Source organism: Ornithodoros turicata, unplaced genomic scaffold, assembly GCF_037126465.1.
Source record: "Ornithodoros turicata isolate Travis unplaced genomic scaffold, ASM3712646v1 Chromosome56, whole genome shotgun sequence".
Classification (NCBI taxonomy): domain Eukaryota; kingdom Metazoa; phylum Arthropoda; class Arachnida; order Ixodida; family Argasidae; genus Ornithodoros; species Ornithodoros turicata.
This window is the reverse complement of record NW_026999384.1, coordinates 837,387-849,076: the sequence shown is the minus strand read 5'-3', so window position 1 is coordinate 849,076 and position 11,690 is coordinate 837,387.

Here is an 11,690-nt window from a genome sequence, read left to right as displayed (position 1 = left end):
CGCAAAACGAGACGAACTTCCCGATTATATTAAGCGACCTAGGGCATCTTCCCTCACGCCATGAATGTTTCTGTCTGTTGATTTTATTGATTGAATTAATGCGTTAAAAGTGAATTTACCGATAAGCTGAACTAAAACACGGGGGCCAAAGTGTATAGCCACATTCGCAAATACGTTCTTTCTGGTGCAGCTTTAAGCGAGAAGTTTACGGTGCGGTGGTCTATAGCGAAAGCAAGAGTCTTTGCTTGTGATAGAATCCCGAATTAAGATTATTTTCTCTTTTAATTTTAGTTAGCAAAGCAAAACAACCTTTACAGTTGAGCATCGCCTTTAAAATTTATTTCGCTCTGAGGACGCGTTCAAATTTATTCCGATGATTGCTTTATTCTGTCACTTGAGTAACTTGAGTGTCACTTGAGCTTTCTGCGTGTGGCAGAGCCGTTCCAAGGACTGTTTTCGGATTTTGCACCGAATAATGGTTGTAAATATATGTGGAAAAAACTACTCCCTGTCATTTCCTGTGGTCTGTGTACATTGACAACAACGTCATCACCACGTTACACAGGTCGCTATTGAAAGCCAGTCACAAACGCTGACCTATGAGATGGACCTGACTGGATCCTATAGTTAGTCCTTTTGTGACTAACATCTTAATCGCATCAGTCTCACAGATCAGTCTTTGTGACTGGCATTTAATACCGACCTGGTCCATGGAATTGAGGTACGGTGCTCGACAAAGGATTACGGGACACGAGGTCGGCGTAATTTTTCTTCAGCGTGATGCTAAGGCCGTCTACACGATAGGAGAAGTGGAAAGGAGAAGAACAATCTGTTACTGTTTCTGCTTTCTACTTGTCGTCACGTGCCGGCGGTGGCGGCACTGTCACGCTGAAGAAAAAGTCCATCGACCTTGTGTCCCGTAAACTTCTGTCAGGCACTGTAGCCTTAACATGAAGGTACCGGGAATATACTTCCCTAAGGCTACGATAGAGCCTCTAAGCAGACGGTACAGAATTCAAGTCAACAGTAGTTAACAGAAAGGTAACGGTGATAATTCCATAAGAGTTACACTTTGTAAAAGTGACCGTACTCTAAACATCAAGGTAACCGTGATATTTTAAGAGGTACACCTTAGGCTTTATTCAAAAGAAGCGAAAGGGAACACTGAACACTTCTAAATAGATATACTTTCTGGGCCAATTTTTTGCCTTTACTATAAGGGTACGAAGCTAAGAGTGTACACCAGAAAATGAAAGCTGTGAAAGTCGGTTAGCATCGTTGCTGCGTACGAAACCACGCATCCATGAGATTTCTACGGATGTCATTTTACACCTTTATTCGCTCAAAACAGGCGTATTCTTATAAAACACCCTTTTCTATCCCGCAAACTGTAGCAAATGGTGTAAAAAGAGCATTACTAAAGGTGCAATATCGACATACACCACGTTTTATCCCATGTCGATCATTAAGGGTGTAAACTGAGGTGTTGAATGAGGTGTTTACGTCCTGTACACTTTTTTTACACTCCATTTGGACTGGGAATATGGTGTTGAAAATGGTGTTTTAATTCGTGAAAGGAAAATTATACTGGTTTCACAGCTACACTGAGCAGTTAATCACATTGAAAACGATAACTTGAGTTAAGGGAAGGACGTCAGGAATTTAGATGGCATCCCTGGCTCGTTGCAGGCGTACGTTTTAATTGCAAAAGACGAAGTCCCATCGCCGTTACAGACGTTTTCCGCGCTATTACACTTAACGAACCTGCCCCCAACAAATTGTATTTCAGTATATGATCCTCCGGATACGCCGATATAGGCTACCGAGGGTGCCCAGGTCTCTTCATGCTTCGGCACTACGATACCTAATGAGGCGTGCCTGTGACCAGGGCTCGGAACCGTTATTTTTTAACTGAGTAGTTAGCGGCTCATTTGCATACGCTCACTAATTAAATAAACATCTTACACTTTTGAACAAAAGTTTCACAACATAGCACGCTCCTAGCCAACCATCATTCCGAATGACAACGTTCTCGTCCAACATTTGTTGAAAACAAACGCCTTTTTTGTGCAATTATGAACAACATAAGTGTCACAAGAAAGACGTACAACTCCCGTTTTTAGCAAATCAGGGAAGGTAACGATGTCATTAGAGATTATGGTTGGCCAGGTGCGTGCTATGCGGTGAAGTTCATTTCTAAGAGTGTAACTTTTAACTATTACTTCGCACGCTTACGGAACCAATGTTTTACGCATCGTGACCTTTAGCGAAAAATATTCCAAGAAAAACACAGCGCCGACACCTAACCATTTTTCCGAGTAATTAATTGGTTTCGGTGTACATATCTCTTGCGCGTAGCAGTGCACCAATTCGATCTTTCTATCAGCTATGCGGCTGTCAATTTCGCGTTCATCCGCCTGGTTCTCGAACGGGGGCTACGGAAGATTAGGAACAGCCACAAGAGACGCTTTGGTATCCCTTCTCAACACGACTGACATTTTGACGCTGACCGTTCTGTCGTTCTGCCGTAGCTGAGATAGCGCGCTCTTATCATAGATGATGACGAATGCGCCGGAAGCGCTGTGAACTAGTGGGGTACACTCTTAAAAATTAACTGCAACACATAGCACGCTCCTAGCCAACCATCATCCCGAACGACAACGTTTTCGCCCGATTTATCGAGAACGGGAGCTTTTATTTTCTGGCCTCATGTCGTGCATAATTGACACAAAAACAGGCGCACGCCTCCCATACTCATGCTATCAAGGGAGAGGACGTTGTCATCCGGGATGATGGTTGGCCGCACTCTTAAAACAAAGCTTCACCACATAGCACGCTGAAAGCCAACTATTGTACAGAGAGATACCTCTATCACTCTTGATCTGCGGAAAGCGCGGGGCGTACGTCTTTTTGTGGCAATTAACATTTCTGCATAAGTGTGTCTCCCGTTTTCAACAAATCAGGGGAGAGAACGATGTCATTCGGAATGATGGTTGGCTATAGGAACGTGCTATGTGGTAAGTTCATTTTTAAGAGTGTAGGGTGGTGCTATGTGGTGAAGTTCATTTTTATGGGTGCACCATGATCAACATTTATTTCAGTCCTCAAAAGTGGAACGCCGTCTTCATTGCGTGCCGCTAAGTGGCGTGAGAGGCACACTTTTATTGTTAAAAGCTTCCGCCACACCGGCAAAGTTGGATAACCAGCACTGACGATATGTGGCCGTGGGCAGACTGCAAAACACCGTTCGCGGGAGTCACCGCACTAACAATTAATTGCCCTTTATCCATGGTAGCTCTTCTGCTTGATGACAATACAGTCAATGTGTTCATGTTCTAGCTAGCTCGCTAGGACCGTACTGCACCCCGCAGCGGCTCTCCCGTGTTTGGATTGTTCGCTTGGTATGGTCAAAGCAATATGGTCAAAGCAATATGGTCAAAGCAAAGCAGTGTGGAAAAGCAAACTGTCCTGCACTCTTAAAAATGAACTTCACCACATAGCACGCTCCTAGCCAACTATCATCTCGAATGATATCGATATCAGCCCTGATTTGTTGAAAGCGGGAGGCGTATGCCTTTTTTGTGACACTTATGCTGTTCATAATTGTCACGAAAAGGCGTACGCCTCCCGTTTTCAGCAAATCAGGGCAGATAACGATATCATTCGAGATTATGGTTGGCTAGGAGCGTGCTATGCGGTGAAGTTCATATCTAAGAGTGTAGAGAATGTTGTTATCTAGCTTGTAGGACTGTAACGTAAAGTTAGTCCAAAGGGGACTGCCTCCATAGGTATCTCTCCTGCTTGATGACAATACACACGCATTTTTATCAATATGCTCTGGTCTCCCTTGAAATCCGCGTATTGATCTTTCGCGGTGGAGGGGGCCAGAAGTGAGCTTGCTCTTCTTTTTGGTAAGAGCAGAACGCGGGCAGCCATTGCAGTCCGTGGGGTACTGAGGCGAGCTCCTCTGCTTCAGTTGTTTATTATTTCAATACTACTTTGCCAATTCTACCGTCTGATGAAAATGCACGCTGTTAGGCTTCATCAGTTCTAGCCAGAAGCAGACTTCCCGATGTGGTCTGCCCCTCAGTTCTACCGAGCCCTCTGCGGCATAAGCCTTCCAATTAGGGAGCAGCAACAACACGACCGAAGTCGCATCGCATGGAGGCTCATCGACGGAACGAGGGTCGACATCCTATGGCAACATACGCACGACATCCTTCCTGTACGAGCAAGACTGTACCAGTTTGGGTTAACCCGGTCGGATACGTGGGTGCTGTGTGGTGAGAGGGAAACTCACCGCCACATCTTCTACGATTGTATCAATGCGGCGGCTTTGTGGCGTCGAGTGGCTTCTGCCTACCGGATTCCCTGAGTGTCCTATGACACGGTCCACTACTTGGACGACCTCCCAGTACCATCGAAGAAGGAACCCGCCTTTTTGTTGTTGGCAGCGGAAATATGTTTTCAGTTGTGGTGTGCGCGGACGCGTTCCGTCTACTGAGCGGCACTGGCTACACTCCTGAACCTGACGCTTGCGACACGCCTGGCACTCAAGACCCGTCTACAGGCAGAACTTCGTAGACTAGGCAGGGACGGTCTCCGACGCCGATGGCGAAGTCATCATGACGTCTTTGTGCTCTCTCAGGGAAACATCTTGGTCACTTTTTAGACAATCTTGCGATGTTTTGTCTGTCCTTTTCCCCTTCTTTGTGTAGGTCACTCTGAGCTTTGTGGCTATTTGTGGCTTAAGCAAGTGCACCAGGGCTTTGACGTATATTATTCTCAATGAACAATTTACTAAAGTAGGCGTACTCGCGTAACTTTTTTTATAGTGTGGTATAGTGCGTTGCATATGGTACAGTGTAGTGCAATGTAAGGTATACTGTAGTGTACAGCGTGTGTGTACAGTGCAGCGTAGTGTGATGTAGTGTATAGCCTTGTATAGTCTTTTTATAGTGTATTTTTGTACAGAGACGCTTGTCGAGAGTTGCCTGATTTTTTAGGCCAGAGGCATTCATGCGCCTGTCTGTTGTATACTATTTTGCGATGTGTGTTTCCTTTGTGCATGAGAGTTTCGGTATCTGTGAAATGTGTTTTATGTGTATGTCTATGTAATGTGTGTTTAGTGTGGTCTGGCCTTGAGGCCTTTGTTTACTCTTTCAATAAACATTTTTGAAGCGTGATGTGGGCAAGCTAACGCTTGTCCCATCGTACAGTTGGCAATGCAAGCTCTATAAGCCCACTAGGACTGTACTGCACCCCCGTAGCAACTCTTCAGGAGTTTCAGGATTGTTCACAGGCTATGGCATGCACAAAAAGCAATCTCCCTTTGGAGCGTTGCTATGTGGTATGTAAGAGGTTACCTCCATAGGTAGTTATCTTGCTTGATGACAATACACACCCGATTGTCCTGTATTTGATGCCAATACACCCCTGTAACTCGTCGGTTTTGCACTACACTCTTAAAAATGAACTTCACCGCATAGCACGCTCCTGGCCAACCATCACCTCGAATGATATCGTTATCTGCCCTGATTTGTCGAAAACGGGAGGCGTACGCCTTTTTGTGACACTTAAGCTGTTCATAATTGTCACAAAAAGGCGTATGCCTCCGGTTTTGTTTTTTCTGCGGGAATGTAAAGTGCGATAAGGAGATGTCAGTAACATAACTCTTGTAGGATTCTGAAAGCACGATATTTAGTCCGTAGTGGCACTTTAAACCGTTTTCTAAAGCTACACTACACAATTTATTTTGTATCAATTTTGTCTCGTGTATTTGCAGTAACCAACCAGAATGCAAGGGACACTGTCATTGGGAGACATGACGTTTTGCTTTCTCTCTGCGAAATAAAGATGTTTTGCAAATTGACACTGGTCCAATCATTTTGTAGCATTTTGCAATAGCATTCACGAGCCGCCCGATTGGTTCACGCTCAAGAGAACTGCATTGCAGCTGCCCGATTGCAGCATCTTCGTACGTAGTTCTGCTCTCCTTCGTCATCGTGAATTGAGGAAGGCTGGAGCAGGGCGCTGCAGCGTAAAAAAAATATCCATTGAAAAATACGGCCATCGCCAACCATCATCACTCGTCTTAAAAGTCACGAAGCAAGAAAAATGCGGTACGGTATGCTGTGCTGTTATAGCGCATATTATACGAAGACCGCTTAAGGTCCATCCGGACAAATTATTTAGACGTTGAAAACTGCTCTCCAAAGCGTTTTATAGCATAACGCGAGCTGCACGTATCTCGCTGCTGCACAAGGTAGACCATGGAATAACTACCGCGTACCAACGTCGTTCCAGCTGCAGCACAATCAGCATAGGCTACAATTGAATCTTCAATACAGGCCACGACTCTCACATTGAGTTGGGAGGTCTGCTTCCCATCACTCTATAGGGAACTTAGCGTCGTAGAAGATACTGAGCACACAGCAGGGGTGTTCGAGACGAGCCCTGGCACGTCCGGACGCATAACCTTTTCATGCTGCTAATGTTTCGGATTGTTTCTGGAACGCAGTAAGTGGCTGTGCTCCAAGCACCAGTGAAGTGTCCCGAAGCAAACCGATATCAGTATTTTTTTGTCCAGTCGAAAACAATTCTATCAAACGATCAACCAGGATCATCCAAAGGTGTGAAACTGTATGTCTTGTAGAATGTTCAGCTTTTCGACATTGCAGTCGAGCAGACATTATTCCTAAGGTGCAGTACGACACATGCTTAGCCTGATAAGCTTGATTAAGCGGACTCTAAAGTGAAACATAACTACCATGTTTTAAGATACCGCCATGCAGAAGTTATTTTCATCGCGCACACATCAGTTCTTCCTATTTTTCGCACTGATTTATTCTGAACACTTTTAGAAACTCATATGGAGGCGTTAGGACTGTACTGCACTCCGCAGCGACCCACCCGTCTTTGGATTGTTCGCTTGGTATGACCAGTACGAAAAGCAAACTCTCCTAGAGATTGTCGTTATCTAGCTTGAAAGATTGTAATTTTGTAAGTTAAGTGTCTGTCGAAAGGGGACTACCTCCATGGGTTGCTCTCCTGCTTGATGACAATGCACCGATGTTGTGGGTGATCTAATCAGTCAACAGTCCAGTAGGGCGTGGGAGGCGAAAACGATAAGGAAGACGCGCTCACTAATTTTGTGACTCATCTAATCAGTCAACGATACAACAACAATTCAATGTTAAGCAGGAAACGGATGTGTATCGGCCCTCAGCACTTCGAACACCTCTCAAAACACCAACTCATTCTAGAGAATGAGGCAGAAAACAAAACGGTCTCCTGCGGCCGTGCGGCTGTTCCTTATCATCCGTCACCCCCGTGTGTCAACCAGACGGATGAACATGAAATTGACAACCGTAGGGGTCATGCAGTGAGCCCAAGCAGCACAATGTACTGAAAGTCGAGTGCAATAGGGGTGGACGGGTAGGTGGAAGGCCTTGAACAGACTCGTGAAACTGAACTACTCTGATAAGACACATACCGACCACCCCTATTGCACTCGACTTTCAGTACATTGTGCTGCTTGGGAGTGCATTGTTGTATTGCTCTGCGCAAAAAATATGTAAACCGAAATCAATTAATTACTTGGAAAAATTACTAAGTGTCGACGCCTTTTTCTTTTCTTTTTAAATATGTTTCGCTGAAGGTCGCGGCTCGTAAATCAGGGGCTGCCTAAACGCACGAAATAAAATTTGAAAGATATGATGTTTATTTAATTAGTGAGCGTTTGAGACTCATCGTATACGTTGTCATCTCCAGCTGTCGATAATGGAGTCGCTGGGAGTACTGGGAGTCGACTCTCGAGCGTCTCTGGGTTTTGAATGTTGGAATTTTAGAACGAATGATGTACGTAGCATATAGGGATAACGTCACGAAATCCGCGTCGTTGTATTATCGCCCACCAAGAGTCGACTTCCGAGTAGCTCAAGTGCAATAAACGAGCACAATCAGAAATCATAAGCAAGGGTGTCTGTGAGTATATGGACGAGCGGATGCGTCTTTTTTTTTTTTTTTTTTTGCAATTTTTGCGGCATTGAGCGAAAACGAGCGCGCGGTTTTCTCGAAAAAATGTGCACTCATGAAAGATGAAAGATGGAAGTCACCGAAAAGGTTAGCAGCTGTAGGACTCGGACCCACATCTTCTGGATTACCGGTCCAGGGCTCTACCTTTCCAGTGACTTCCATCCTTCATCGTTAATTTCTTAGGCAATTTGAGGCTTTGTATGTATTTGTCTCTTCTATGTTGTTCCAGCCTCAGCACATCAGTTGTCTCATGTGCACTCACGTTTGTTTTCCCTTCTTTTTGCTATCATCATTTGTTCGTGTTCGAAAAGCGGGAGAGCAAAAAAAAAAAAAAAAAGGAAAGAAAAAAAAAAAAAAAAACACGAGACAACGCGGACAACCTCTTTTTTTGGCGTTGTGGTGTACGTTTTCCCTAAAAGATATACTGCGCGTTGAGTGATTCCGCTTGAAAAGTCATCAAGAGCTCTTGGTGGCCCGAAAATGATAATGTTCAGCTATTTTTTTCCGGTGGGATATCTCCTCCCTGATAATTGTCATAAATTTGTGTATATTCAGCATGCTCTCCACATTGGTTTGATAAAAAGGTGAACTTTACTTCGCAAATTGACGAATTCGGTTCACAAAAACTTACATAATAAAACTTATGTCACTTGTCATTCAGATCATGAGGTGGCAAAAGAAATGCCGTTGACTGCATGATTCTAGGTGACGTAGTGTTGTTTTTTATTATAATTCAATGACACGTTGTCTGGGACACCCCGTATAACCCCCCTCCTGGAGTAACTATGACTTCATCAAGGCAGTATGATAATTTGATACGATTTAAGTGACCTAATGGCGGGGGGGGGGGATATGTTTATTAAGAAAAAAAAAGAAAGGAAAGGTTAGCCAGGCAAAGAGCCGGCTTCCTATTCCGAAAATAGGAAAAAAAAAAGGGGAAGGGCGGGAGTAGCGTGATGCCCCCAGGGAGTGAGTACATATATAAAATACAAATATACGACATAAATAAATACAAATATAAATACAGGTGGGACAAAGTCAGCTCCTTCCTCGGGTCCCGTGGAAAAGAGTAGTAGTGAAAGGTGGCGGTGGGATGACGCGAGTCCAGTCCGCGCGGACAGGAGAGCCAGGACAGTCCAGGTCGCAGCGAAAGTTTATTTACATCGATGTACAGTTTGCACAACAAGACGGCTTCCGACGAGGAAGTGCGAATAACACCAGATCAAAAGACCTCTTCCCGTGGACGACGGGCCTTTTTGTTTAAAATTAGGGCGCCGCCAACAAAGTACACAAATAAAATCAAACATGCAAATGTCTCACTTCTCAGTCCCAGGATTGGTCCGTAACGTCTCCAAAATGCTCCAATGCTAAAACCAGCAAATTACAAAAGAGAGTTCCCCGAATGAGGTAACTGTCACAAATAACCAATGCTACAAATCCAAAAGCCATGTATACAAATACGTGATAGGGCTTGCAGTGTCGAGTTTCCAACGGATAGCAAGGTTCCTAGCGTCCCCCAATGGAGATAAACGCTAGTGTTCCGCGTGCCACAGTCCTCATTCATACACGGATGTCTGGAAATAATCCGCAGCTATTCACGGAGGAACGTATTAACCAAAGCGGCTCTGAACGGTGGTGGTGGTGGTAGTGACGTTTATTAAGAAAAGAAATGTGGTCTGCCTGCTCAGAATAATGGCGGCAAGTTACATTTCCAAGGGAGGGGAGTAAGGGAGGAAAAGAATAAGCAAAAAAGTTAAGAAAGAAAGGAAAGAGGAAAAAGAGGGGTTAGGGGGATGAAATTACAAAACTGACGAAAGTCCGGTGTCTTCTAGGAAGCTGAGGAGTGCGTCCCGAATTTTCCTTCGGGTATATCTTGACCCTTGAGGGTGCGTGAGGTCATTAGAAGAGCGTAAAGTCGTTCCTGTGCCCTGAAGACGTTGAAGTAGGGATTTCCTTTCGCTGTGATACCTCCCGCAACAAAGGAGAAGATGGCATATATCAGATAGTTCTCTACAGCTGCTGCAGTATGGTGACTCTGTTCGTCCGAGCTTGTGCAGGAACGCTGGTGTGAAGGCACTTCCCGTTCTCAGGCGATGTATAAGCGTGGCAGTGTGTCTCGGAAGTCCTCTGGTCGGACAGGCAGGTGCGTATTCTGCTGGAGTGTTTGCTGTTTGGAGATGAACCATGGTGATATAATCCCTTATTGCCGTGCGCGTGGCGTCAGGGTCAATAGGGGCAGGTAGGTTTGCGTCAAGTTGGTGCGCTGCTGCTGCAAGGTTGTCCGCTTGTTCATTGCCGACTATGCCCACGTGTGAGGGTATCCATTGGAGGTGGACATTATAGTTCAAGTCCTCGAGCGTTCGAATTAGGTCTCGAACTTGCCAAGCCACGGTGTCTTCGTGCTTTGGGTGCTGGATCCGAAGAAGGGAAGAGCGGGAATCGGTGAGGATGACGGCTGGTTGAGGGGAAAGTGTTTGCAGGTTCCTCAGTGCGTGTTCTATGGCTATGAGCTCGGCAGTTGAGGAGGAGACGTTGGTGATGATGCGTCCACTCCAAGATAAGTTAAGGGCTGGGATGCAGAAGGCGGCAGTGCTTGATCTGGGCTTTTGGAGGACAGAGCCATCTGTAAATATCTTCAGGTGCTCGTCGAGTGTCGTCTGAATGAAGTCGGAGGCGATTGATTTTGCGACGATTGCGGAGGCTGTCTTCTTCCGTAAGTGTGGTATGGACAACCCGCAGCTTACTTCACGGATAAGCCATGGTGGTATTGCCTCAGGGGTTACAGGGAGTGGATCAGCTAACAGGGAGAAGGTGTGCACGAGGTTTGCGAAGCGCGAGTGTTTGTGCGCCTTGACGCGTTCAAGAATGTCTATTCCAACTGGTGTTCTCCGAAGTCGATCAAACTGGAGGAGTAGTTTTTCCGTTGCATTTAGCTGGAGGGGGAGGGTTTTAGCTTCCAGATAAGTCTCAGCGTTATTTGCTGCTCTAGGTAAGCCAAGAGCAGTTTTGAGGCCGCCTCTGTTTATGCGCTCAATCTCCTGCATACTTGTATCGCTGGGGAGTGCGTATGGCAGTACATATAATATTCTTGAGAGCGTAAGTGCTCTGTGGACGTGGAGGAGAGCATTTGGAGACGAACCCCAGTTCGTTCCACAGAGCCTTCTCTGGGCATTCCGGCACTGTGCAGTTGTTGTAATGAGTGCTGTTGCTTGCGGTTTCCATGAAAGCCGCTCGTCCATGATCAGGCCTAGGATTTTTTGTTGTTTCACCCTGGGTATTTTTATGCCGTTGATATTGAGGCTGGCTGGATCTTTTCTCCGTTTTTTGTTGACGATCATGTAGGACGATTTTTCGGCTGAGATGGAGAGGCCCACGGAGTCCAAGTATTCCTTGATGGCGTTTAAGGTCCTTTGTAGGTTGCGATTCATTTGTACTAGTCGGCTGCCAACAGTCCAGATTGTGAAGTCGTCTGCATACATCGTCAGCTGCACAGCAGAGGAAAGGCTGGGAATTGCTTCAGGAAGCCCAGACATTACTACATTAAACAGCAGCGGGCTCAGGACGGTTCCTTGTGGTAATCCAGTAGGGCAATGTTTGAGTTGACCCAAATGACTTCCGAGTCTTACTTGAGTGGTTCTGCCATTGAGAATGTC